The 25,647-nt window shown below is 40.7% G+C and overlaps 1 long non-coding RNA gene across 1 annotated transcript; it reads left to right on the forward strand.

Moving 5' to 3' along the window:
• Positions 1-8,194: 8,194 nt before the first annotated feature.
• Positions 8,195-25,303, forward strand: LOC137454570 (uncharacterized). Its single transcript, XR_010990647.1, has 2 exons — positions 8,195-8,308; positions 25,010-25,303. It is a non-coding gene; the product is annotated as an uncharacterized lncRNA (long non-coding RNA).
• The last annotated feature ends 344 nt before the right edge of the window (positions 25,304-25,647 follow it).

The raw sequence follows: 25,647 nt of genomic DNA on the forward strand, positions 1-25,647 counted from the left end.
ACACCAATGCAGATACACACAAACACACAGGCCAAGAATATATGCAGGAATCTTTAAATAATCCTATATTGTGCATGCAAAGGGACATTCTGAGTTGAAAAGTGCCAATTTACTTGTTTATCTTATACTCATGTGGAATAAATCCTATTGCTGGAGTGTTTCACTCTGCTTTTGCTATTTGTGTGATTTTTGAGATTTTCTGCTGAGCCAGGGAGGATATAATTTCTTAATGATACAGTAATATCTTTCCTCAAGCATGAAGCACGCTGTGCTCATTTTTGCAGCGCTATTTCTGCTGGATTCCAGTAGAATAAGGAACCTGTTGCCTTTCTCCGTTGAAAATGCTCACAGTGCACACAGTAAAGCTTAGCATTTTTTGGCAGAAATGAGAAATCTCAGTAATCTGTGTAGGCATTCTCTTTCCTGATGTGGCAGTGTAACATTTTTGTAAGAAACAAAGATAGCCTTTTTTTTTTTTTTGACTCAGAGACTAAGCCTGAGAGTGTAACCTCAGTACCAAGCTCAGTCAAATCGGTGATTTAAACCTTTTGACTCCATTATCACAGTATCACAGTATCACTTAGGTTGGAAAGGACCTCGAGGATCATCGAGTCCAACCTATCAACACAGACCCCATGACTAGACCATGGCACCAAGTGCCACGTCCAATCTCCCCTTGAACGCCTCCAGGGTCAATGACTCAACCACCTCCCTGGGCAACCGGTTCCAATGCCGAATGACTCGCTCGGTGAAGAACTTCCTCCTACTAACACCTGACTAAAATGTGCTTAATTATTTCTGAAACGAAAAGTCTCCCTACACATTTTTCACTGTTTGAATGACTCCTCAGTTTAGGAAGGATGTTGACTTGCTGGAACGAGTCCAGAGAAGGGCAACGAAGTTGGTGAGGGGTTTGGAACACAAGCCCTATGAGGAGAGACTGAGTGAGCTGGGATTGCTTGGCCTGGAGAAGAGGAGACTCAGGGGTGACCTTATTACTCTCTACAACTACCTGAAGGGAGATTGTAGACAGGCGGTTGTTGGTCTCTTCTCCCAGGCAGCCAGCACCAGAACAAGAGGACACAGTCTCAGGCTGCACCAGGAGTGGTTTAGGTTGGATGTTAGGAAGAAGTTCTATACAGAAAGAGTGATTGCCCATTGGAATGGGCTGCCCGGGGAGGTGGTGGAGTCGCCGTTATTGGAGGTTTTCAGGAGGAGACTTGAGAGGGTGCTTGGTGCCATGGGTTAGTTGTTTAGGTGGGTTGGATTGGTTGATGGGTTGGATGCGATGATCTTGAAGTCTCTTCCAACCTGGTTCGGTTCGGTTCGGTTCTATTCTATTCTATTCTATTCTATTCTATTCTATTCTATTCTATTCTATTCTATTCTATATCATCAAATGTTTGGAAAAAAGAAGTCAGAATAGGTTTTTTAATATATTAAAGGATTTATATGTGTAGTTACTTATTATAATTGTGGTGTACTCACAAAACTGGAAAAAAAGAAGAAATCAATGTAATTTGTTGCTTTGCAAGAGATCTTTACTGAGTAATATGCACTGAGAATTCTCCATGCTCAATGAATATAATTCCTCTTCAGAACACTTTTTTGTTATAAATTTTGAAGTAGCAGATGTCAAATACACTAACACAAAGCTACAACCTTTCAAAAAGAAGAAAATGTACAGATTTGTTTGAAATAAGAATGTCTCTGTCTTCTCTCTTGGAGAACAAAGTTTTAACAGTTGACAGGGGAAAAAATCTGAAGGAGTCATTAAACTATGGGGGAAAAAGAAAAACTGGGGGGGGGGGGGTGGGTAGAGAAAAGTAAATGATTGTTGAATATTGGGCAGTTTAAGGAGAGCCTGTAGTCTAGGTGTTTCAAATTGTTATGCAAGGTCACTATTTCCAGATAAATCACATTAGACTCATAGCCATATTCAAACTGAAAAATTGTATTTTCTAGTCCTGAGTGTTTTCCATAATGTGGCACTGTGGAACTGAATCTGCTACCACTCTCATGTTTATCATCCCAGGGTTTTAGTGAGAAGTGCAGCATCAGTACTTTGCAAGATTGGGTATCATGAGATGTGAAAAATGTTGCTTCTTCCAACAATTTTACTACATTTTAATACAGCCTAATAGTATGTTATAGCCATAGCAGTCTCTGTTCAGCAAGCACAAGTTTCCCATTTGCCTGCTTTCTGCATGTTTCCATACCTGGCAAGCGAGTAAAATCCATGAAATTTACTAGTTCTTAATAAACGCTCAGCAGTGATATGGAGCAGCAGGGGAGATGCAAAGGGAATAATAATTCCATTAAATGAAAAGAGTAGGATTAAGCCAGTTCATTTATGTTCAGGAAGGAGAAGGAATATGCTTACACATGATAAAAATGAACTGATGAAAATTCTAACATTTACAGAAAATTTCTCAGAAGTAATTTTGAAGCGAATAACAAATTGTCTTTAATCTTCCCATCTGAAGCATGCACTCTCACCTATTTTCCTTTGTGAAACCTCCTCCCCGTTTTTGCAGCAGGAACAAGACAGGGAATTAGGGCTCTCCCACCTTTGCGGCTGGAAAGGGACCAATACAAATGACTTACTCTCCAGTCTAGTTTATTATACTTCTGGAGCTATAGTAGGGAAATGCTTCTGATAAAAATCCCTCTTTAGGGTGAGCCATGTGCCTCCAGCATGACCCTGAACAGTCCTATAGGCCAAAAAACCACCACTCTCAGGTGATTTCTCAACTGATCCACTGCTCTGACATTACTGTGTCCATTTCTGGGACCCTCAATTTAAGAAGGATATTGAGACACTTGAACATGTCCAGAGAAGGGCAACGAGGCTGGTGAGAGGTCTCGAGCACAATCCCTGTGAGGAGAGGCTGAGCGAGCTGGGATTGTCTAGCCTGGAGAAGAGGAGGCTCAGGGGAGACCTTATTGCTGTCTACAACTACCTGAAGGGAGGTTGTAGGCAGGAGGGGGTTGGTCTCTTCTCCCAGGCAATCAGCACCAGAACAAGAGGATACAGTATCAAGCTGTGCCAGGGGAAGTTTAGGCTTGAGGTGAGGAGAAAGTTCTTCACTGAGAGAGTCATTGGTCATTGGAATGTGCTGCCCAGGGAGGTGGTGGAGTCACCATCCCTGGAGGTGTTCAAGAGGGGATTTGTGGCACTTGAAGCCACGGCTTAGTTAGTCATGAGGTGTTGGGTGACAGGTTGGACTTGATGATCTCTGAGGTCTTTTCCAACCTTATAGATTCTATGATTCTATGACCAGGCACAGTGAAAAGGTTTACTTATCATCCTCAGTTTAACAAAAAAGTATAGCATTCCATTCCCTGTCAAGCAGAACCAATTTCAAATTGTTTCAGTACCAGCATCACTATTTTTGGATCATTTGGGGGAAGCCATAAGCATATAATTTGCTGTGAAGTGATTCATTCCACAGTTATTGTTAAGACGAGTGGTGTGCTGCACCGAACCTGTAAGATATTCTTAATCCACAGCTCACATCACAGCAATTTACCTCTCTTTTGCCACTATTGCAGGTATCCAACATAGAAATTTGTCTTTTTACACTTTTTTTTTTTTTTTCATTAATATTCATCTGCTGTTCACTCATCAACACCCAATTGTTATTTCAGTACTAAAGGGGTTACCTATAGGCGTTTGGCCACATTTCACCTCCAGTTTTGTTGTTTGGTTTTGGCTAAAAAACACTTCAGTGTTGACTGGAGAGCAAATGTTTAGGAAGAGGAGCCTCTTTCTGCCTCCCCACCACCTGGTCTGACCATCTCATTCCGCTTTTCACCATGCCATTTCAGTGCTGTTGTTTATGCAATTATGCAGTTCTCTATCTCACCAACTTCCCTTTGTTATGCTTTCCATGGTAACAGCCTCAGTACATGCAAAATTTTGTCTTGCTGAGTCCTGTCTGGCATATTTGGAGACTGTTGACACCGTCAAAAGCATTAAGCAATTCTCATAATTACAGTTAAGTTAAGGCCAGGGATTGCTAACCTGATGATGAGAGATGTTATTTCCTCACCAATGCATACACAAGGCTGGGATGGAATGGAGGTAGTAGGTGTTACCATAGGGAAGCAAAAAGGAGAAACAGGAATGGAAGAGGAGGAAGAAAAGAAGATTGATGGGTTGCAGTTGGGTTTGGTGCAGCTTATAAAATAGCTGGGAGACTGTAGGGTGTTATAGCCACTCCTCCCATTGCACAACATTTCTGTAGGTGGTGACAGAGCACCTCTACTCTCAGCTAAACCTGGTCTGTGGAGTTACAAGGAGGTCACCTGCTGGCTTCCAGGAAATCATACCAATACTTTTGATGTAGCATCCAGTTTTAAACCTGGGACCATTTTCTGCACCTGGCTGCACAAGGAAAACTACACTGTCCTCACAGGGGAGGTACTGATATGTCCAGCTAAGGCACCTGGAAATGAAATTCACTGCAAATTAAAGTAATAAGCTAAACTGGTCTTTCAGCATCAGGCTAATATGGTCCTGAGCAGTGAAGTCACTGATATCCTTGTGCTCCAGCAGCTACCACACACTCTGTTAACCTCTGCTTTCCCTATCCTAATGCCTTACTTCATCTTTCTTAATGTTACATCTCTGTGGTCTCTTCAAGGAACAGAAAAAATGAGAATTATTCATTTTTCTGTTAAATTACCCTACGACAGTAAGAGCAGTATGTATAATGAAACCTTGAAATTGTCCACTCATATGCAGCTATGTTCAGGACCTATCATTTGTTATGTTTCTATGATAGTTTGCATCCCTCCTCTAATTTAACTTTTTTAATTGCTTCAGCCTTTGTCATCAGTCTCTCATGGCTCATTATTTGAGCATTTCTGTGCAAATAGCTCTCTAAATGGAGGGGTATGGGTCCAGCACCCTACTGGGTTCCTCCAATGCTGACATCTGAAGTTGCCAGGGCTGAACTCCTGGGAGACTGTGCAACTACTCGCCCACTTTGCCTTCAAGTGGGCAGGAGTTACATCAAACAGGCAGGAGATCCCCCTGGACTGTGCTTGCCAGCTGTCCAAAATTCCTTGCAGTTGGGCTGCATTGCTATCTTACAGTGCTGAACAAGGCTTGGGAATAGATGGGGGTGACCCATAGCAAGGGCAATTCACTCTTTCATTCAGAGATGAGGAAGACAAAACACAGAGCACAGCATGCTGTGTATATACACTCCCAAAATATATAATTTGTCCAAATCATAGGGTTTTTTAAATACCTGATTAAGCTTACTTGCCAGCCTGAGGCACTAGTAGTTCTTATAGTTAATTGGAATCTCTGGTACCAGGGTAACTTCCCCTGTTCAGCAACAGCAGCACGCTCCCTCTTAAAGGAAGGGTAAAGAAAAGCAGCCTGATTTTAAGTTTGTTATTTTACAAGATATTCCTGCTACCTTCTGGAAGATAGGTTTGAAATACTGGCTGTGCCGTCCTATAGTTTCAGAGATTATTTAAACCTCCTATGGAGACCCAATATAGAAAAATCTGTGTGGGTAGCTAAGTAAATAATGTGTAAGGAGCAGGTATAAATTTAAGTTGGAGCGTGAGGAAGGATGAGTTGGAAAAGAGGGTAAAGCAATGCAAATCCACTCTGATGCAATCTTCTGCAGTCAAACAAAAGCAAAAAGTTTTAGATCCATGTTTGGTAGTTTAAATCTGCTGACCTTTAATTCTCACCCTGAATCTATAAAACAATGTGAAATCCATATTCCAGGTAAATACGTGACCTCGTGCTGGAGTTAACTTGGTAAGCCAGAGACTGAGAGGATGTGGCAAGGGATAGTCTGTTAAATAAAACTATGATATGAAGGATATTCCCTTTAATACAAATATTTCACCTCTTGATATTTACTGTGCAGGCTGTGGCTGTGAAATCTTTCCCTTTGTGCATGGACTTTTTAGCTGTTCATATTTTCATCTTTCTGAGTGCTCCTATTAAAATTCACATCACACTACAGTTTGATTCTGTTGGGGGGAAAAAAAAAACCACAATATTCTTTATCTGATACATTCCCATGCACCGTTTTGGTAGCGCTTATCTCACCTCCATTGATATTGTTAAAGTTTTATACCGAGCCTTCACACTGCTCTGCTTTTGTGTAATTTTTATAGTAATAGGGCTAATTCAATAATATTCACACTGCCAAGTGAAGAAGCCCATAATGTAAAACTCAATTACCTTTTCTATTCCTTTTCTCAGTTGCTCTTCTGCTGTGCTTAGCCTTTTATCTTTTTCACTGTAAACAGGTAGCTTATTTAAATTTAATAGACACCACTGCCTTCCTTGTTCCCTTTTTTCCCCTTGAACCTTCTAGACACTCTCATGAGATGTTCATTCACCTTTGTGTAATACCATAGTAATAGTAATACAGGAAAAAAAATGTAATGATTGTATTCAAGCTACAGTAAAGGCCTAATGAACGCTGTATTTATGAAGAATGTCTCTTGAATTCCTAACTGCACTTCAGTAAATTACACAAATTAAATATTCACTACTTTGTACTTCATTAGTTCACATTTGGAACACTTTTTCTTCATTATAATAGCCTGGGGTAAAGGTTTTGGTGTTTTTTTTAAATATGGTTTATGATGTTATTTTTCAGAAACTCTTTAGTTACAATGTTAGAGGAAAGTTGTGTTTATTCCACAGCAGCCCAGGACATCCATATATTCCAGAGATCAAGTATTGTCTCCCACAAGAATATTATGCAGATTCACTAATTGTTCAGAGTTCTTACTCCAATAGCTAAAGTAGCTAAATATTTAAACTGATTTTTGCAGTAAGTTTGCTTAGTGATCATATCCCAGCTCAGAACGAGTTGCAATTTCATTAACAGGAGCAGTATCTGATGAATGGTAAAGCATAAAGCATGTGCTCTGCAGAGCTGCCTTGAATTGTTTGCTGGTTCTGATATCTTTGAACAAGTTTATCTGGTGCAGGAAGAAGATGCTGTTCACCAAGTGGTGAAATTGGAAGGAGTTACAAGGGTGGTAGTAAGTGGGGATCTAGTGGCCCAAATCCACCTGGGGAAGGTGGCCATGAAGTTGTCTCTGCCCCAGAAGACCCTGGCCAGCACACAAAAGTTCTTGCTGCTATTTGAAACATTGGTAGGATGTTAACCAAATGAAATCCCCTGAAAGGTTTAGAGCCTATGGTTTACTTTCCTTGCATATTTCTTCCTCCTCAAACACAGTATGTGGGGATACGGTCCATCTCCACGCAGGTACAGAAAGTCTCCAAGTCAAACCTTCAGACTTGGAACTAGGGAAGCTGGCAATTTCAGCTGAACTTCAGCCATACTATAGGGAGAGGAGTCCTTAAATTTGAGTTTGATTTTACCTTGTTGGTTTTCAGTGAACACATAGTAGATAGATGCAAAGGAGAGATTTCTAATCTAGTGATTAGTAACTACAGAAAGAGAAATAATTTGCCAAATAAGTCACCTGTCTTAATGTTCCTTGACAAAATAAGTAGTCTTTTATTTCTCTTTCCAAGTAGCCCTCAAGAGTAGGATGTGTTTTTATGAGTGATGAGATGGGGAGGATGAACTAGCCTGTCCATACTCTATCAGCAAGTCTGAACTGCACATCTTGGACAGTTAAGATTTGATGTGAGGCCATGTAGGTATAAAGCAGAGCTTGTGGTGGTTTGGAGAGATCTGCATAGATCCAGGGTTGAAAACCATAGTCGATGCAACTTCACTGAGATTAGTCAGGGAACAAATGGAAGAACTGTGAAGAATTAATGTCCTATGATTTCTTGTCCTCTCTGTTTTGTCCATTTTCCTGCCAAAACATTATGCTAAAATAAAGTCCAATGGTTTCGGTTGCTGCCATAGGGTTCAGTAATATACCTGTGTTTCAGTGAGATTGGGACTGATTTATTTCCTCAGCCTTCCCCAACCAGTGGGTAGTGTGTACATTTTGGCAAGACAGCTATTCTTGTTGTGCCTCTGGCATTGCAAGTGGAAAACTGGGGAGAGAATAGTACTTTACTGAAAAGAAGCAGGTGCATCTGTACTAGGTTAATAAATTAGAAACAAGGAAACATTAAATCTGAACTTTGTCCAGCTTTCTGTGTGCCTGCATTTTGCTGCATGCTAATCCTCTCTTTTGTGAGAACAACATCAAATACAGATCAAGTTCTACCTCAGAGACTGCATGAAAACCAAGTCATGTACAAGTGTTGTTTTATTTGCTGAAAGCAGACATCTCCAGACCAAGTCAGACACTTCAAAAGGGTGTGATGGAAGAACTACAAATCAAGGTAAGAAATCTTGCTGCTGTTTCTTATACAGATATTGTTTTATTATAACAATAAATAAGTACCACTTAAGAAGTTTAAAGCAGTAGACAAGTATGAATCAGAAGAGCTGCATATTTGGCCCTTGAATATTTTATTTAACAGCTCTCGAGTCGACAGGGACAAGCTCTTTTTGGTGGAGCACAGTAATAAGACAAGGAACAACAGGATCAAACTTGAACATGAGGAGAAACTTCTTTACAGTGAGGGTGACAGAGCACTGGAACAGGCTGCCCAGGGAGGTTGTGGAATCTCAACTCTGGAGACTTTCAAAACCCACCTGGATGCATTCCTGTGCAGACTACCCTAAGTAACCTTGCTTTAGCAGGGGGGTTGGACCCAATGATCTCCAACCTCTAATATATTGTGATACTGTGATACATGGACCACCAGACAGTTATTTCCTGTTTAGCTGCTCATTAGATCCATGTAGTCCAAAGCTTCTTTAGCTTCATGAAAAAGTCACTACAATGTTGGCATCCTTCAACACTATGAACATGCATACAGACATGCAGCCTAAGCAGAGCTCCCTCACCACTCAGAGAAAATTTAATTCCTTAACAGCTGTGTCCTATGCTTTAATAAACTGTAGCACTGTTTTGATCCTTAGACCTTTTGCCCTCAAGACTAATGGTTATTGTCTTACTCATGGAGTAACCTCAGTGCTCTCCAGATTTTGTCCATATTAGTGCCTGGCTAAGTGTTGTGCATCAGTTTTGCATTCACATAGATCTGTATGAGCCTGTTGGGTTGAGGACTCTGGCACACAGTGTACTCTGACCTGTGCCCAGGTTTGTCTCCCAACAGACCTATGTAGTTTGTTTTGATCCAAAGGCTGTGGATTAATTTCCACACATACAGTGCAATAAAAAAGGGGGTTTGGTCCCTTCAGTGGAGTTGACAAAGCTGACTATATGGACATGCTACAGGTTCACAGTTCTTTGTTTTATGAAGGTATGGCAAAAGCAACATGGGCACAGACACACATCTGCAGACAGAATTTGCCCAGGCTTCCAACATTTGCATTTTCTCAGCTGAGCTCTTCCTCAACTGAGCACTACTTCTGTCTCGTTTCAGCCACCTCTTCCTCCTTAGGCAGGACATCTCCCTATAGGGATCACATGGCTCTGTTTAAATCCACTGGTACCATACATCACCATGTGTTGAATGCACACAAACTTCCCCAACAAAGCAGTGGCTAGTTCTGAACATTGAATAAATACGACCAAACACCACTTATGAAGATGGCTTCATTAGTGGAAGAATACTGCATGTTTACTGCAAGGAACACATAGAAACCACACTTCTAAGAACAGTGTGCAAATTAACAGAGCCCCAAAGTGTGAATAAGAACATCTGATGACACAAACATTAACATACGAAACTAATATCTACTGCAAGGCACTTACACAGCTTGAGGCAAAACTCAGGATGGTTAACAAACCCCCTTGTGTGTATTATCCAACAAGAAGACCTGTGTGATCCAGTATTTTTAGTATTAGCTGAGATTGCCTATGCTCTAGAATGCAGCTGTAATTGAGAGCTCCAGTTATGATTCCTGTTGCAAGCTGTCCAAGTAAAAAAGCCTAAACCAAAGCACCATGTTTGATAAAGTGTATCATACACCTGGCAGACCTAAAACTACAGCTACGGCTCATTCCAGCTATGCACAGCAATATGAATTCTGTGCTTACTTCACTGTGCTTTTAACATGCTTCAAAATTGTGCAGCCTAGGACAGACCTTGTGCTTCATCACAAGCATTTAGGGGAGAGGGGAATGATTTGTAAGTAGCAGGCACAATGCTGCAAAGGTGCCGTGGCACTATGAGCTAGAAAGGTTTCACTGTATTTGTTCCTAACTGTCCTTGCTTTGCAAATCCTCAAATAAATAAGTAAATAAATATAATGAATAGTCCTGCACCATTTCAGGATGCAACAGCATAGAAAAAATAGTGCTATTGTTTAGAGCCATCTCATTGGAGACAGCTCATTTTACTGAAATAGAGTAGAGTATCCTGGCTTCTTATATGGAACTTCTCCTTGATGAATGCTGATGGTTCAGTTTTGTATAGTTCTGAGACCCCAGTGACAGTCAGCTCTCTCACTCTGTGTGGTAAATGGGAATGAGATAGAAGGGAAGAAATTCATGTACCCAGACACCCAGGGCAGATGTTATTCAGGAAAGATGGGGGAGGAGAAAGCTATAAAAGAAAAAAAAGAGTAGTGCATGATAAAATAATCTAAGAAATTGGTGTTGGGTGGTGCAGGAAGATTAAATCTGGACTCGATGATCTTTGAGGTCTCTTCCAACCTTACTGATGCTGTGATACTGTAAATAAATGGAGACAGAATACAGCTCTAAAAGGAGCTACGAGTGGCAGCATGCTAAGTGGCAGCCTCTGGGATATGTTCCCATGTGCTGCTGACAGGTCTCACCTCCCCACAGGTGACCAGCAACATGCAGCTGAGTCATACCAGCATTCAAGAAATCCAAAACACTGCATTGAGACTTGCCTAACTTAGCAAATAGGTGTGCAAAAGACAGAGCGCTTCTTAACCTCAACCTTCTCTGAGGTGCAGGTGCTTTGGAGTGAGGGGACATTAAGGAAATGCCTCTGGGCTCTGCTGAGCCTTCTGTTTGAACATGCACCTATGCCAGCCTTGTCCTACAAAACCCAGGCAAAGGAAGTGGCCGCCTTTCCTTGTGCAACAGCTGAGTTCTTGGACCCACCCAGAGGAAAGTGTGACACTGGACTGCGATTTCTCTCTCTGCCCAAATTTTCACACCACCTAAGCCATGTGCAAATCATCTGCTGTGGGAGATGTGGCCAGGATACTCCATTTCAGGAAAAATGACATCTGAGCTCCAGGTCAATGCTCTTGGGGTGTTGCTAGAGCTTGAATCCACTGCCTGAGGAGCAGCTCATGGGAGGTAGGTGGTCTGTCCAGCCTTCTGCCTCTGCTGCCAGGACAAGGCAGTGACTGTGCAGAAAAGAACAGCCTCAAAACCAACATTGGGCATTTTCCCCGTTGACCACAAAAAACTCATTTTAGTAGCAAAGAAGGGGGAAGTTTTGTGCATACAAATTGCATGAATAATTTATAAAGAAGATGTTTAAGGAACTGAATACAGCATTACTGCTGTCTCACTATATTATAAAGCTCTCTAACAAATGCAAAATGGAAATGCAGATACAAATCTATGAAGTTGCAAATACTATATTGCAGTTGGTTTGCCTTTTTGCATTCATAGAAGACAGAAGAAAATCTCAGTCCTTTTCAGTTGAGTTTTATTTTGTTTCCTAAGCCTATGACAACTGCTTATAATACCAAGTAATATAACCCTTCAGTGACACTCTTTCAGACAGAGAAAAAAAAAAACACCCAAACAACATAGTACTTATGTTATTGCAAGCACTTTTGACGAGGATTCTTGTAAGGTAATGATGGATATCCCCATTTAAAAAATTTTTCTTCACTCCTGAAAAAAAAAAAGCAACCACATTTCAAAAGCATAAATTAGATGAAGCCAGGGATAGATTTGTAATATCTCATCTTTTCCGGGAAACAATAAGAAATCTGATAAGTCCCTCAAGCAGAGTGCATTAAAGGTGACAGTACAGAGATCTTGCAGAGACCTCATCAAACACAGACAATATTCAGCATTAATTCGGTGTCCATTCTGATTTGTTGCAAGTCAGATGGGAAAAGGGCTTTGAGTGACAACTTTATTTAGTAAGTCATAGACTGCTGAAAATTTTATGAAATGATGCAACATACATGCAAAGCAGTGGGACTTTTCATTAGTAATGTTTGATAAGATACAATGAAAATGTGAGTAATTTTCATTAGCTATTTGTCAGTAAAAGACATGGAAAATAAATTAGATTAAATCCCTGCTCTGCATAATTCTGCCTTTGTGTTCACAGATGAAACCTTATCACAACACCTTTTAATAATATGGAGCATCTATTGCAGTAGTTGTTGGTTTACCCTATTATCCCAGGAATACTGATGGTTCACTTCATCTTGCCTTCAGCCAAAGCCCCCATTTGTGATTTGGAGTATTATCCTTTCCAGTATTACATCGGTGGTGCTTGTGAATGTCTGTCAGTTTCATTGTTGTGGGCACTATCTTAACCAAAGGTATATTTTCAAAGGCAGACTCCCAGCTTCTTTCAGAAAAGCCAGGGTGTGTGCAATGACTCGTGCCCGGTGCAAGGACAATCATATTGTACCTAACATTGAATTAAAACCAGTAGAGACTCAGAGATTAAGAAGGTGAGGAGAGTGCAGAGCCCCAGGGCACTATAATGAATATCATTCTCATAGAAAGTGTCATTACTGATGGCATTTGAGATTGAAAATAGGAATAGTTACATGAAACCTATCTCATAATAATGGTAATAACAATCCTTTAGAATAATTTTAAAATTAACCTTATTAGTAAACTCATCTAAGTTTAGCTCTTTCTCTGATTCCCAGTAGAGGAATTCTTTAGAAGGCTAATGCCAGCTATGTGTTTCTTCCTCTTCTGACAGCTTTCCTTGAACTCTACATGGAAATCAATTTACCTCCCTATTTTTCACACAGGCAGCAGGTTCTGCATAGAAATATTCCTTTAAACAGAAGCCAATTAGAGGGCTGGCAAACTGGTTTTTGGAAATGAAAGCTGCCTGTTCCAAAGCACTGAACACGAGAGCCAGCTAAAGAGAAAAAAAATCATTGATTTTGGTTTTGCAGATTAAAAGCAAACCTATCTGATTTCAAGATACTTCTGAGCAACATGGGGCAAAAACAAGACACCACAATTAAATATAGAAGAATAATCTTTTTCCTTCTAATTTTCCTTCTCTTTCTATAGTAACACACAAATATCTGTGAGCAGTGTCCTAATGTTGCCAGCCATAAGGACACTTAGTATCATAGTATCATAGTATCATTCAGGGTTGGAAGGGACCACAAGGATCATCTAGTTCCAACCCCCCTGCCATGGGCAGGGACACCCCACACTAGATCAGGCTGGTCAGAGCCTCATCCAGCCTGCTCTTAAACACCTCCAGGGATGGGGCCTCGACCACCTCCCTGGACAATCCATTCCAGGGCTTCACCACTCTCACGGTGAAGAACCTCCTCCTCACATCCAGCCCGAATCCCCCCACCTCCAGCTTCATTCCATTCCCCCTAGTCCTATCACTACCTGAGATCCTGAGAAGTCCTTCCCCAGCCTTCCTGTAGGCCCCCTTCAGATACTGGAAGGCCACAATGAGGTCACCTCGGAGCCTTCTCTTCTGCAGACTGAACAGCCCCAACTCCTTCAGTCTGTCCTCATAGGAGAGGTGCTCCAGCCCTCTGATCATCCTTGTGGCCCTTCTCTGGACACGTTCCAGCACCTCCACATCCCTCTTGTAATAGGGACTCCAGAACTGGACACAGTACTCCAGCTGGGGTCTCACCAGAGCTGAATAGAGGGGGAGGATCACCTCCCTCGACCTGCTGGCCACACTTCTGAGCAACATGGGGCAAAAACAAGACCCCACAATTAAATATAGAAGAATAATCTTTTTCCTTCTAATTTTCCTTCTCTTTCTATAGTAACACACAAATATGAGTGAGTAGTGCCCTAATGTTACCAGCCATAAAGGACACTTAAAGCCCAAACAACTGTCACACATAGGTTATAAGGTCATTTCCCACACACAAGGTAAATTTGAAATCCACCCAAAGGATGGCCTCTGAGAAAAGTGTTATGAAGTTTATCAGAAAATAAAAAATTAGCTTCACATATTATTTTCTTTCTCAAGGGCATGTTGATGGACACATGCATACACTGTCAATGCATATCATACCCAAGAAAAAGGAAATAAATCAGTATCAGAGCAATTTAAAATAGCAAGTGCCCTTTAATGTTATATTATTGTGATTATATATACGTTATGCACTGATGAAGCTCATTGTGTATTGAGGAGTTGTTTCCTGACTGTATTTCAAATACTGCTGGCAAATGTATTATTGTCTCATGGAAGATAAAACTGAAACAAAGTGTCATATTTAAAGGCCATATTGATTTAACTCTGGTTTCCTAGATGAAGCATCAAAACCCAAGCCCAATGCAGTAAGTAGGTAGCTGGGTTTCGAGGATAATAATCTCCTGCATGTGGTGACACCTCCTTGAGAGTCACCAAAGGTTGCAGCTGTCTGGCATGTCTGAGAATCATAGTTTCCTGATCCACTCTTTACACACTCTAATTGAAGCCTCTTGTTTTAAACTAGACTCTTAAAATTTACAGGAGGGATAGCTGAACAAAAAAGGAGCAGCAAGCTCACCATGATAACCACCAAGCAAAAGGCGCACAAACCAGCCTCCATGCCAAGGGTCCCTTGGTATGCATTTTCCCAGAGGCTGTCTTTGACTTACAGTAACCTAGATAGTAGCAGCACTGTCTTGCTGGTAGCTGCCACCATCCAGCTGAATATACGAAGCCAAATTTTCACCAGATGCTTTGGTTTCTTATTTACTCTTGGCTGCCATGGGAAGTGTTGTTCCTATTCTTGATAAAAGCAAGTATATCTTGGGGCCTAGTTTGGCTCTCACCTTGCATCTCATGATCTTCCATGGTAACTGTGGTCATGTGGAGTGATAGCACTAGCAATGTTCATATTCAAGCAACTCTTCTGCAGCAGGAGGTCTCTGTGTGAGAAGGCTATCAGAACACCAGTTGTACGTAGATCCACCCATATCTAGGTGTACAGCTATATCTGGCTGTACGCAGGTGCTCTTGCAGTACAGCTATATCTAGCAGTAACCCTCACCAAAACACATGGTCCTGACAACACAGTGCAAAATTCAGTAAAGCAAAATGTTCTGTTGAACAAAGACCAACAGGCCCACCCTAAAACTGCGAAATGCTGTAGGAGGGAGAGGAGTCCTCACTCCAACCCCCTCAAGCTTCTGTTCATCCAGATGCAGATGGAAGACAGATGTTCACAGGAAAGCCAATTTCCTCAAGGGATGAGAAAGTACAAGATGACAAAACCTCACAAGCATTATTCAGCGAGTAATGTATGTCTTTAGGAGTGCAAGCAACAGAAAGAGGATGGAGGGAGGAAAGGTAATATGTATGAAGAGACAGAGACACAACTCTGCAGTGTCCCTGGCCCCACACCTTGCCACAGCTACTCCACGCCCTGCACCACTGATACCTGTAAATGCCTGGAGTGGAAATCAAAGAATGGATAATCAGGATTTTTTCAGCATGATACCATTTCAGACATCCACATAAAATGCAGGTTGTGAATGATTGTCTGGATTAGTGGAGAGATCTTGCCACGGTCTTCACAATCAACAGGGCAGAACTTCCTCTGCCCTTGCGGGCTTCCGTTTTGATTAAACATCTGAGAAGCTTCCGAAAAGACTATTACACTCAATCAATATGACATTGCTTCAGCTAGCAGAATTCTTTTAACATCCAACATCCTTTGAACCACGGATTAGAGAGGGCAGGTTAGTTCAGATGCTGAACTACATTTTAAATTACATCATTATCTAGTAACATCACTGTATATATTAGAATACCACTTTTAATAGAAAACCCTAATGTTCTTGAAATTCTATTTTTAAACTGGAAGAACTGAGCGTTTTAATATTTTGAAAGCTTGAACAAGCTTTCAGGCTTGCTAATGTCATTCAAAGCCAACTTCATATTCTTTAACATAGTAAAATAAATGACTATACCATGTAATTATTGATGATATCTAAAACTCATGAAGTTAAGACAGTCAAAAGCACAACGACTTACATGACTGCTGGACTGTGAATATTTCATTGTCAGTGAAGTATTTTTCTACCATATAAAACATCTGTATTTCATTATATGAAACACAGTTTTGAAGGAGATTTGATAAAGATTAATTAATTGGCAGCCAAGAGGGCCAATGGCATCCTGGCCTGCATCAAGAACAGTGTGGCCAGCAGGAGCAGGGAGGTCATTCTGCCCCTGTACACTGCACTGGTTAGGCCGCACCTCGAGTACTGTGTCCAGTTCTGGGCCCCTCAGTTTAGGAAGGATGTTGACTTGCTGGAATGAGTCCAGGGAAGGGCAACAAAGTTGGTGAGGGGTTTGGAACACAAGCCCTATGAGGAGAGACTGAGGGAGCTGGGGTTGCTTAGCCTGGAGAGGAGACTCAGGGGTGACCTTATTGCTGTCTACAACTACCTGAAGGGAGGTTGTAGACAGGCGGATGTTGGTCTCTTCTCCCAGGCAGCCAGTACCAGAACAAGAGGACACAGTCTCAGGCTACACCAGGGGAGGTTTAGGTTGGATGTTAGCAAGAAGTTCTATACAGAGAGAGTGATTGCCCATTGGAATGGGCTGCCCAAGGAGGTGGTGGAGTCACCACCATTGGAGGTGTTCAGGAGGAGACTTGATGGGGTGCTTGGTGCCATGATTTAGTTGGTTGGGTGGGTTGGATTGGTTGATGAGTTGGACACAATGATCTTGAAGGTCTCTTCCAACCTGGTCTATTATTTCTATTCTATTCTATTCTATTCTATTCTATTCTATTCTATTCTATTCTATTCTATTCTATTCTATTCTATTCTATTCTATTCTATTCTATATGATCCAGTCTTGATTTTCCTCTTTATGTTACCAAAAAAACTTATCTCAGGTTTTGTTGCCATACTAACTATTCACGTATTCTACATTTGTGTGTGTGACAACTGAAATATACTGGCTTGTTGGAATGTGTTAAATATTACGTGGATACAATATTGTCAAAATTGGCAGAAAAAGTCATTCATAAACCTCTAATACGTGAAATAATTTTTTCTATTGTGGCCTGCTATAGTTATATTTTATAATGTATTCCTGCCCAAGTCCCCAACTACTAATGTTAGATTTGAAACTAGTAGGTTGGGCTTGATGATCTTTGAGGTCTTTTCCAACCTTGTTGAATCTATGATTCTATGTCATTGACTATTTTTACACTAAAACAAAATATTTGAGACTAACTTTTTTTGGAGCAGAAGCTTAAAAGATCTCAGGGCTGTGCTAATGGGTTTCTTTGTTTGGAGGGGTGGGAGGGAGTGTTCCTCAAAAAGGAATAAAAAGCCAACAAAAAAACCCCACCAATAACAAAAACCACCCCCAAGAAAACAAACCCAAACACAAAAAAATCCCCCAAACATAGTAAAACCAAAACCAACCAAACAAAAAAAGGAATAAAACAAACCAGAGGGAAGGCTGCCCAGTTCTGCAGGTGTGGTGCATATGGCCGTAGGAAGGCCATTTCCCATCATGGTATTTATATTGTGTCCCTGTCTTCTCACAATACCTTTTTCTGTCTCCTATGAATGCAACCAAAACTCTTACACTGTCAAATGGAAAATACAGTGGTACTTTTAAGTGCCTAATCCTTCTTTCCTTTTTGATTCATACAACAAATGCTGCCATGTGTTGTATGTATTATACTGAGACTGTCACAGGAGGAAAAAAAGAAAAGGAGCTTTGTCCCAACATCACACTATTTGCATTTACATTCCAGAAGCATTTCCAATGATGTTGTTGACCAAGAATATTTGGTGTTATGCCTTACTTTCCACTGTGTGCATTCAGTAAAGTATTCAGTGAAATTTTATTTATATTATTTTTAATTGTTTAAAATGTTTATTTTAGAATGTGACAACATTTTCCATATCTATATTACACACTGTAACTCATGGAGTCCCAGCATTTTGTATTACATCTTCAGCCTCTAAACATATTCTGAGATGTAATACAGGATATAAATCAGATTGAGAACCAGGTCTACTTTACATATTTGGAAGAACTGTAGAGAAAATGCTAGAAATTGAAGGAGTGATCTGACAGTTCTTTTGGGGAAACTCCCCAAAGAGGTGGAATAAAAGGAAGAGGAAAAGCTCTTAGATGTCTGAATCAAAGAGATTTTGCTACCTGAAGAAAGTAAATGTGAGCATACAGATGTTTTTCATGAATTAAAATGACTAGAATATCCAGGAGTTAGGGGAAAACAATTACTGCTTCATTGTGGTTCATTTGGTGGAAGGGCCAAAATCACACAGAATCACAGTTTGAATTCAATCAGATATGGCTTGATCTCGACACCCTGAATTCAAACTTTTTGGCCTTTCCACCAAATGGATCACAAAAGAAGCAAAAATTGTTTTTTTCTGTAATCATAATTGCACAACAACTTGTTTGCTTTTTTGTTTGTTTGGGGGTTTTGTTGTTTGGGTTTTTTTTGTCGGTGTGTGTTTGTTTGGGGTTGGTTTTGTGGTTTGGTTGTGTTGTTTTTTTAGGACAGTATCAGTGATAACTTGCCAAAACTAAAATAAAATAGAATAAAAAAATAACATGAGTCTGTATCAGGGAATTACACAGATCACAACTTGGCTGTCAGCTTAGACAGAATCTATAGCAATAACCATGTTATGTTTCTCATGGGAAAGTATTTTATGTCATGTCAGATTTTGGCTGGCCTTCTACAATACAGGAAGAACTCTATTTCAAATCTCATTTCTTTCACTGAGGGCGATAACAAATTTCTCATATGGCTTGGGCCCTATAGGGCTATTGCTGGCCCAACCACCTCAGTTTTGCTTTGCATCAGATTATTGCTTGACTTGCAGTTAGAGCAGTGTCTCTCCAAGTCCTCAAAAAACACAATAAACATGAAGAAAGAATGTTTATTATAACATGGAAAAAATATTTACTCCATTTTCACACACTATAAAATTATAGAGAAGATAGAAGAAGGATGAAGAAAAGAATCATCAAAACAAGATGATGATGAAGATATGATGAGATAGACAAAAACATATAAATAGGAAACAGGCAAATTCTCACTTTAAACTTTTGGCAAAACTAGTTGCAGGATGATATGCTCATCACAGGTACACATATATGAAGCCTTTGTAAGACACTCACCCAACTGAAATTTGAAAGACATCTCACCATTTTTTCAGCTCCACAACATGGATTGCAAAAGGCACCTACAAGATGGACACTGCACATACATACTCATGCACGTGCATAAAATACATCTCCTTCTTTTCTACACCCAAATTCTAGTGCTCAAGGCCAAAGTCACTCCTCTGTAGACAATATCTGAAGGGTATTTGAGAAGTGCCTCATGCAGCAGAAACACATAGTCTCAACAGGTCTCAGAGCTTTTGCAGCCTGCTCTTTTAAAAAGCTACATCACCTTAATTCTGATCATTTATCTTTCTTATATATGTTCCTTTTTTGCTGGTGGACAAAAAGCTCAACATGAGCTCTCAATGTGCACTTGCAGCCCGCAAAGCCAATCAGATCCTGGGCTGTATCAGGAGAAATGTGGCTAGCAGGTCGAGGGAGGTGATCCTCCCCCTCTACTCAGCCCTGGTGAGACCCCACCTGGAGTACTGTGTCCAGTTCTGGAGTCCCTATTACAAGAGGGATGTGGAGGTGCTGGAACGTGTCCAGAGAAGGGCCACAAGGATGATCAGAGGGCTGGAGCACCTCTCCTATGAGGGCAGACTGAAGGAGTTGGGGCTGTTCAATCTGCAGAAGAGAAGGCTCCGAGGTGACCTCATTGTGGCCTTCCAGTATCTGAAGGGGGGCTACAGGAAGGCTGGGGAAGGACTTCTCAGGATCTCAGGTAGTGATAACACTAGGGGGAATGGAATGAAGCTGGAGGTGGGGAGATTCAGGCTAGATGTGAGGAGGAGGTTCTTCACCATGAGAGTGGTGAAGCCCTGGAATGAGTTGTCCAGGGAGGTGGTCGAGGCCCCGTCCCTGGGGGTGTTTAAGCCCAGGCTGGATGAGGCTCTGGCCAGCCTGATCTAGTGTGGGGTGTCCCTGGCCATGGCAGGGGGGTTGGAACTAAATGATCCTTGTGGTCCCTTCCAACCCTGAATGAAACTATGAAACTATGTCTCTTTTCAATACCTTTTTCTTCAACAGTGGAGACAGAAACTATAAGCACTAAGAAAAGTGCTGGGATACTAAGCATGACCAAGGATATCTATTTCTCACTTATTGACTGATGCAGGAGGATTGTAGGCATGGACCCAAGGTATAGTTTAATACAAGGAGCAATAGGCATGAAGGAAACCAGACAAAAATACGAGGCAAAAATATCCTGCTTTGCTCTGTAGGTGATTAAATAGTCTCCTGATAAAAATAAATTTCTCTTTATAAAACCACAGTTTCCTGTTAGAAAACAAATTACCCCATGACTCAGTTTCCCTGGATGTTATATCAAGTCTTTCAGGCTGCAGGAGGAACATGGCTAGTAAAGACACCTGAGGAAAAACACATCGCTGGAGCACTGAATAGGTTATCAGGTCACCCTTATGTCTATTTCTCACTTGCTTTTTCTCCTTTTCAAAATGTCATGTTAAAAGTTTCTATCAGCTGACCACATTTACTTTTTTTTACAGTATAATCACTTCATTTATTTAATGTTTACAGTAATTAAAGCTTTCAGTGGAATCATTTTAAAATATGCTTTCAGGGTCACTTCGGCCCTATTAAGCTTTTTAAATAGATTAAATCCAGGGTCTCTGCTTGCTGAATACAAAAGCAGATCTTGCCTGTGAAGCCAAAAACAATTTAAAACATATGAAATGCAGTAGAATTAATCTGTCCAGAACCAAAAGGAAGACTGTATTTATAGTAGCTGATTTATTTGTTTGATATATAGTATGTGCTCTGGTTTATAATTTTTAAGGTGTGTGAGAAGGGTCACATTGTATATTACAAAAATAGCAAGGCAATGATTTACAAGACTTCACATTGTGCCTATTGACCTTCTCAATAAGAAAGGTTGGTGGTTGTAACAGCACTGAAAAATTAAACCCATGGGAGTCGATTTAATGTAGTATAAACTCTTTAACAACCAGCAAAATAGCCATATCAGCTGGTCCATCTGCAGATTGTGTTTCGGTTGTAAAATGCAGTTTTTAATAAAAAGTGCCCAAGATTCCTTTATTCTACAAAGCACATGCTTGCTCCTCCGTGGAAGCAGCTGCTCCCTGCCTTTGATGTGGCAAGGTGCGTTAGAACTGGTCCCCTCAGCGAGAGAAAACAGGAAAGGAAGAAAGAAACTGCCTAACAACAGCAAAAGTAATTTTGTCCAGTTTTCTTCTTAAAATTAATCTCTGAGCTCTGAAGAAAAGATGCACATCTGTTGTCCTTTGTTGCAGACAAATACATCAGTCTGCCCACAAGGAAAACAATATTAGGCCATGTACAGCTTGAAACAATCAATACTTAGACTTAGCAATTGGGTAATGCTTCATGTTAACACACGCACTGTGAAAATGAGAGGTTAAGGGCAAGATATCTCTTTTAATTATCAGACCTGTGTGTCATGGAGATTACAGAAATAATGGTGTCTGAACACATCTACAGCACTGTCAAGTGAATAAAAGACAAAAAAACTTTCAAACTGTGATTTCCCTTATGAGTTACCTCATTCTTTTGCAGGTTTATCTGACTGCCCCACTAACTTGTACAGATGGAAGATGGCAGGCAAGAGAGAGGCTTTTTGTAGCGCTGTTTTATCACTCCTAGGATGTTCACCTCATCCACTTATTGCAAAGAATCAGACAAAAAGCAGCCTAGAGGTACACAGAGACTGCTAAAGCTATGTATTAATAGCCACCATCCTCTAAAACAACACAAACCCTAATAAAATGATGCAGCTAACATATCAGGTATTCTGATTTTGATTTATACCTTAGGGGAGACTTTGGGAGAGAAATTAATATCATGCACACAATACTGGAAGTTCTCCGATTCTCTCAGTATCTCCAATATTGATTCTCCAGTACTAGAACCTTTTGACTGTTGGAAGAGTGCTGTGGTGCATTTTGATTTCTTGACAAAAGAGGTGTTTGTTGGTTTTTTTTAATAGCCACTACTGCAATGATTATGTGAAATGCAGAATCTCAACTGAAGGTTCAGGTATCATGCATGCTAAAGTTTTCCTGCAAATGGCAGTTTAGGGCAAGAAGATTGTTGTTTGTGCAGAAGCATACAAGAGATGTAACTAGGGAGATATGCATAATGCCCACTGGTGGGAGTTCTTTTCCAGGTTAGTACATCTACCTGGGAAGTTCATTACAGTATTTCCTTTATAACTTAGACCTCTTCTGGGACAGCAGAATAGAACAATTGATAGTGCTGCAGCAGAAATGCTTTTTACATCTTCCTGTGAGAGATCACTAAACACTATCTCTAATTCTTGTTCCAATTACATATTATATATGAAAAGAACTGGTGTTTTAAGTCATAGCTCGGCGTGCTATGTAGTGCCCTCCACACATACATTTTAACTCCTGCTGAATCTGTTGATTACAATGCCCTGGAGAGACAAAATGGGTTAATATTTCAGCACAGTGCTTATTAATGGTTAACAATTTCATTGGAACATGATAATCCCATACTAAAAGTAGATGAGCTGAAGGAACAGGGTAGATTGTATTAGCTTGTCAAAATCAAAAATAATTTAAAATTATACATATATATAGAGAGAGACACAGTTACTGAGGCTTTGATAATGGTTAGAATTAAGGAATTGCCACAAAATCATAGATGTCTCTTGGGCTTGTCCTGATTATAAGATATTTGTTGCACCTGACAAGACTCCATAAAAGACAGGTGAAAACATCCATTACAGCCAGTCAGTGTTAGCAACAGGAGAGTGTATCCTGTTGCTGGGACATGAGGAAATCAAATAGAGATGAAGAAATGTCCTAGTTACTAAGTCTGTTTTGTCCTCCAAAGCTTCTGCTTTGCTTTATTACAGAAACCCATGTGAAGCAAACTCGAGTTAAAATGTTACCCAGGTGGACAGTGGGCTCAGCATCGGCTTTGCCAAGATGTAGATGCTTGTCTCAGAGAAAAGCTGACAGGAGGTAGATTCTCAAGTTCTTCACCACACTGTTAAACAGTATTTTAAGACACAATTATCAAAGAAGCATTTTTATTTCCCCATGCCTGGTCTTTGCTCAGTTTAAGAAGAACATCGAGCCACTTGAACGTGTCCAGAGAAGGGCAACAAGGCTGGGGAGAGGCCTTGAGCACAAGCCCTATGAGGAGAGGCTGAGGGAGCTGGGATTGTTTAGCCTGGAGAAGAGCAGGCTCAGGGGTGACCTCATTGCTCTCTACAACTACCTGAAAGGAGGTTGTAGCCAGGAAGGGGTTGGTCTCTTCTCCCAGGCAACCAGCAACAGAACAAGGGGACACAGTCTCAAGCTGCACCAGGGGAAGTTTAGGCTTGAGGTGAGGAGAAAGTTCTTCACTGAGAGAGTCATTAATCATTGAAATGGGCTGCCCAGGGAGGTGGTGGAGTCACCATCCCTGGAGGTGTTGAAGAGGGGATTGGATGTGGCACTTGGTGCCATGGTCTAGTCATGAGGTCTGTGGTGACAGGTTGGACTTGATGATCTTTGAGATCTCTTCCAACCTCAGTGATACTGTGATACTGTGAATTTTCAAAGCAGTATTCAAGGGGTATCTGAATCTTTGCAAAGCAGAATCAACCAGGGAACCAGTAACGTTGTCTGGAGTCAAGTGGGCAGTGAAAGAGATCCTACATCCCATTTGATTTGAAAGGGGTGTCTGAATGTGTCCAGTGTCTCCAGGGACAGGTTTATAACCTTCTGTACCTGAGTTACCCAGGTTGCAAATACTGGAATATAATTGCCAAAAACCTGTCAGAAAGGCATCCCAAGCCCCAAGCTGCTTAGATCAAAGATTAAACAGCAAAGAACCCCAAACCAAAACAAACCAACCAACCAACAACTGGAAGGAAAAAAAAGAAATTAAAAAAACCCTCAAACAAACAAAAACAACAAACAAACAGACAAACCACCCAAAACCCCACAAACAGAACAAAAGCAACTCCAGAAAAGAGTTGCATTATGGATCCTTGTAATACCTCCATATGGCTCCTGCAGATAGAGGATTTCTAATCATTTACTGCCCTGTCACTGCAGGAAGCTCATGCTGGATGTTCTGAAGTATCACAAACTGCTGCAGACTAATAATCTTGTGGAAGGTCACATAACAAAAGGTCAATACTAAAGCAGCTGGGACAGTATCTTGACATTTGTGATAATAAATATTATCAGCAACATCAGCCAGGGTTCAGAGAAACACCTGAATTTCAAGTGTCAGAATTGCAAGTGAGAAGTATTGGAAAACCTTTTATACCGACATTTTGCTGGAAGAGGTGATCAGCTCCAAGATTCTTTGTGCCCCAGGCACAAGTCAGTATTGTCTATACCCTTTGTCTCCTCAATCACAGAAATTAGAGTTGGAGAAGACTCCCAGGTCAGTAGATGACTATATGTATATTTTCAAGCCTTTCTCAGTGCTCATTTAATGAGGGAAAGTCCATGCACTTGTACCATTTCTCATCTTTAAGAGAGGAAAAGAAAATCCTCTTTCATAAGTCTGGTAATGCACAGTACTGCTGCACTGAGAGCAGGAAGCAAATTCCATGTGCTTGACAATTTTCACTGGTGTAACTTCAGTGCACCCAATGTGGGGAGGCATGGAATCCAGCCCCTAGAGTTTCACATAAGAGAAGTGCTGTAGCAGTGAAATGTCTTCATTTTTTTCTACTTTCTCTTTTTATTTCTGTTACAGATCCTGTCCATCTGTGAAGCCTAAAGCTGTCACTCAAGCCGTAGTCATGCACCACATCAGCCCTTGTTCAAAGGAAGGACTTGAGCCTGAGCAGGCTAAGCTATTTCCAAAAGCACAACACTAGCTGCTTCAAGAACTTTTCAAACCAATAACTAATAAATATATAGAAACATCCCAGAGTGAAAAAATAAAATAGAAAAGCCACTTCAGATCTACAAATAGCCATCTGCCAGCCTGTAGCGATAAACCTCCTAATATGGTCAAGAAAAAGAGTTCAAAAGGAAAAAAGAAAAAGTAAGAAGGGGGGAAAAAAGGCAAAAAAAAACCCCAAAATGCTTGACATTGTAGCCCATACACTGATGTGACAGTTTTAGGCTGTGCCTTCAAGAAAGGACAGCTACTGAAACACTCTAGCTGAATGTTTTGGTGTAAAAAGGAAAACAAAAGACAATTCTAAACTAATTTCATTGGTAGATTGGTAGCAACGTAACTTTAAGGGGTTTTAGTTTTAGTTCAGTCTGGGCAGTCTGAGTCTGTTTCAATCTTGGTCTGGACAGCTGTTTTTCTCTCTTCTGTGCTTGGTGCGGAGCTTGGATTAATGAGATAAGAAATTAATTCTTTTCTTGCCTTAACATACA

This window comes from Melanerpes formicivorus, unplaced genomic scaffold, assembly GCF_026170545.1.
Source record: "Melanerpes formicivorus ecotype bairdi unplaced genomic scaffold, bMelFor1.0.p_v2 SCAF_3, whole genome shotgun sequence".
NCBI lineage: Eukaryota > Metazoa > Chordata > Aves > Piciformes > Picidae > Melanerpes > Melanerpes formicivorus.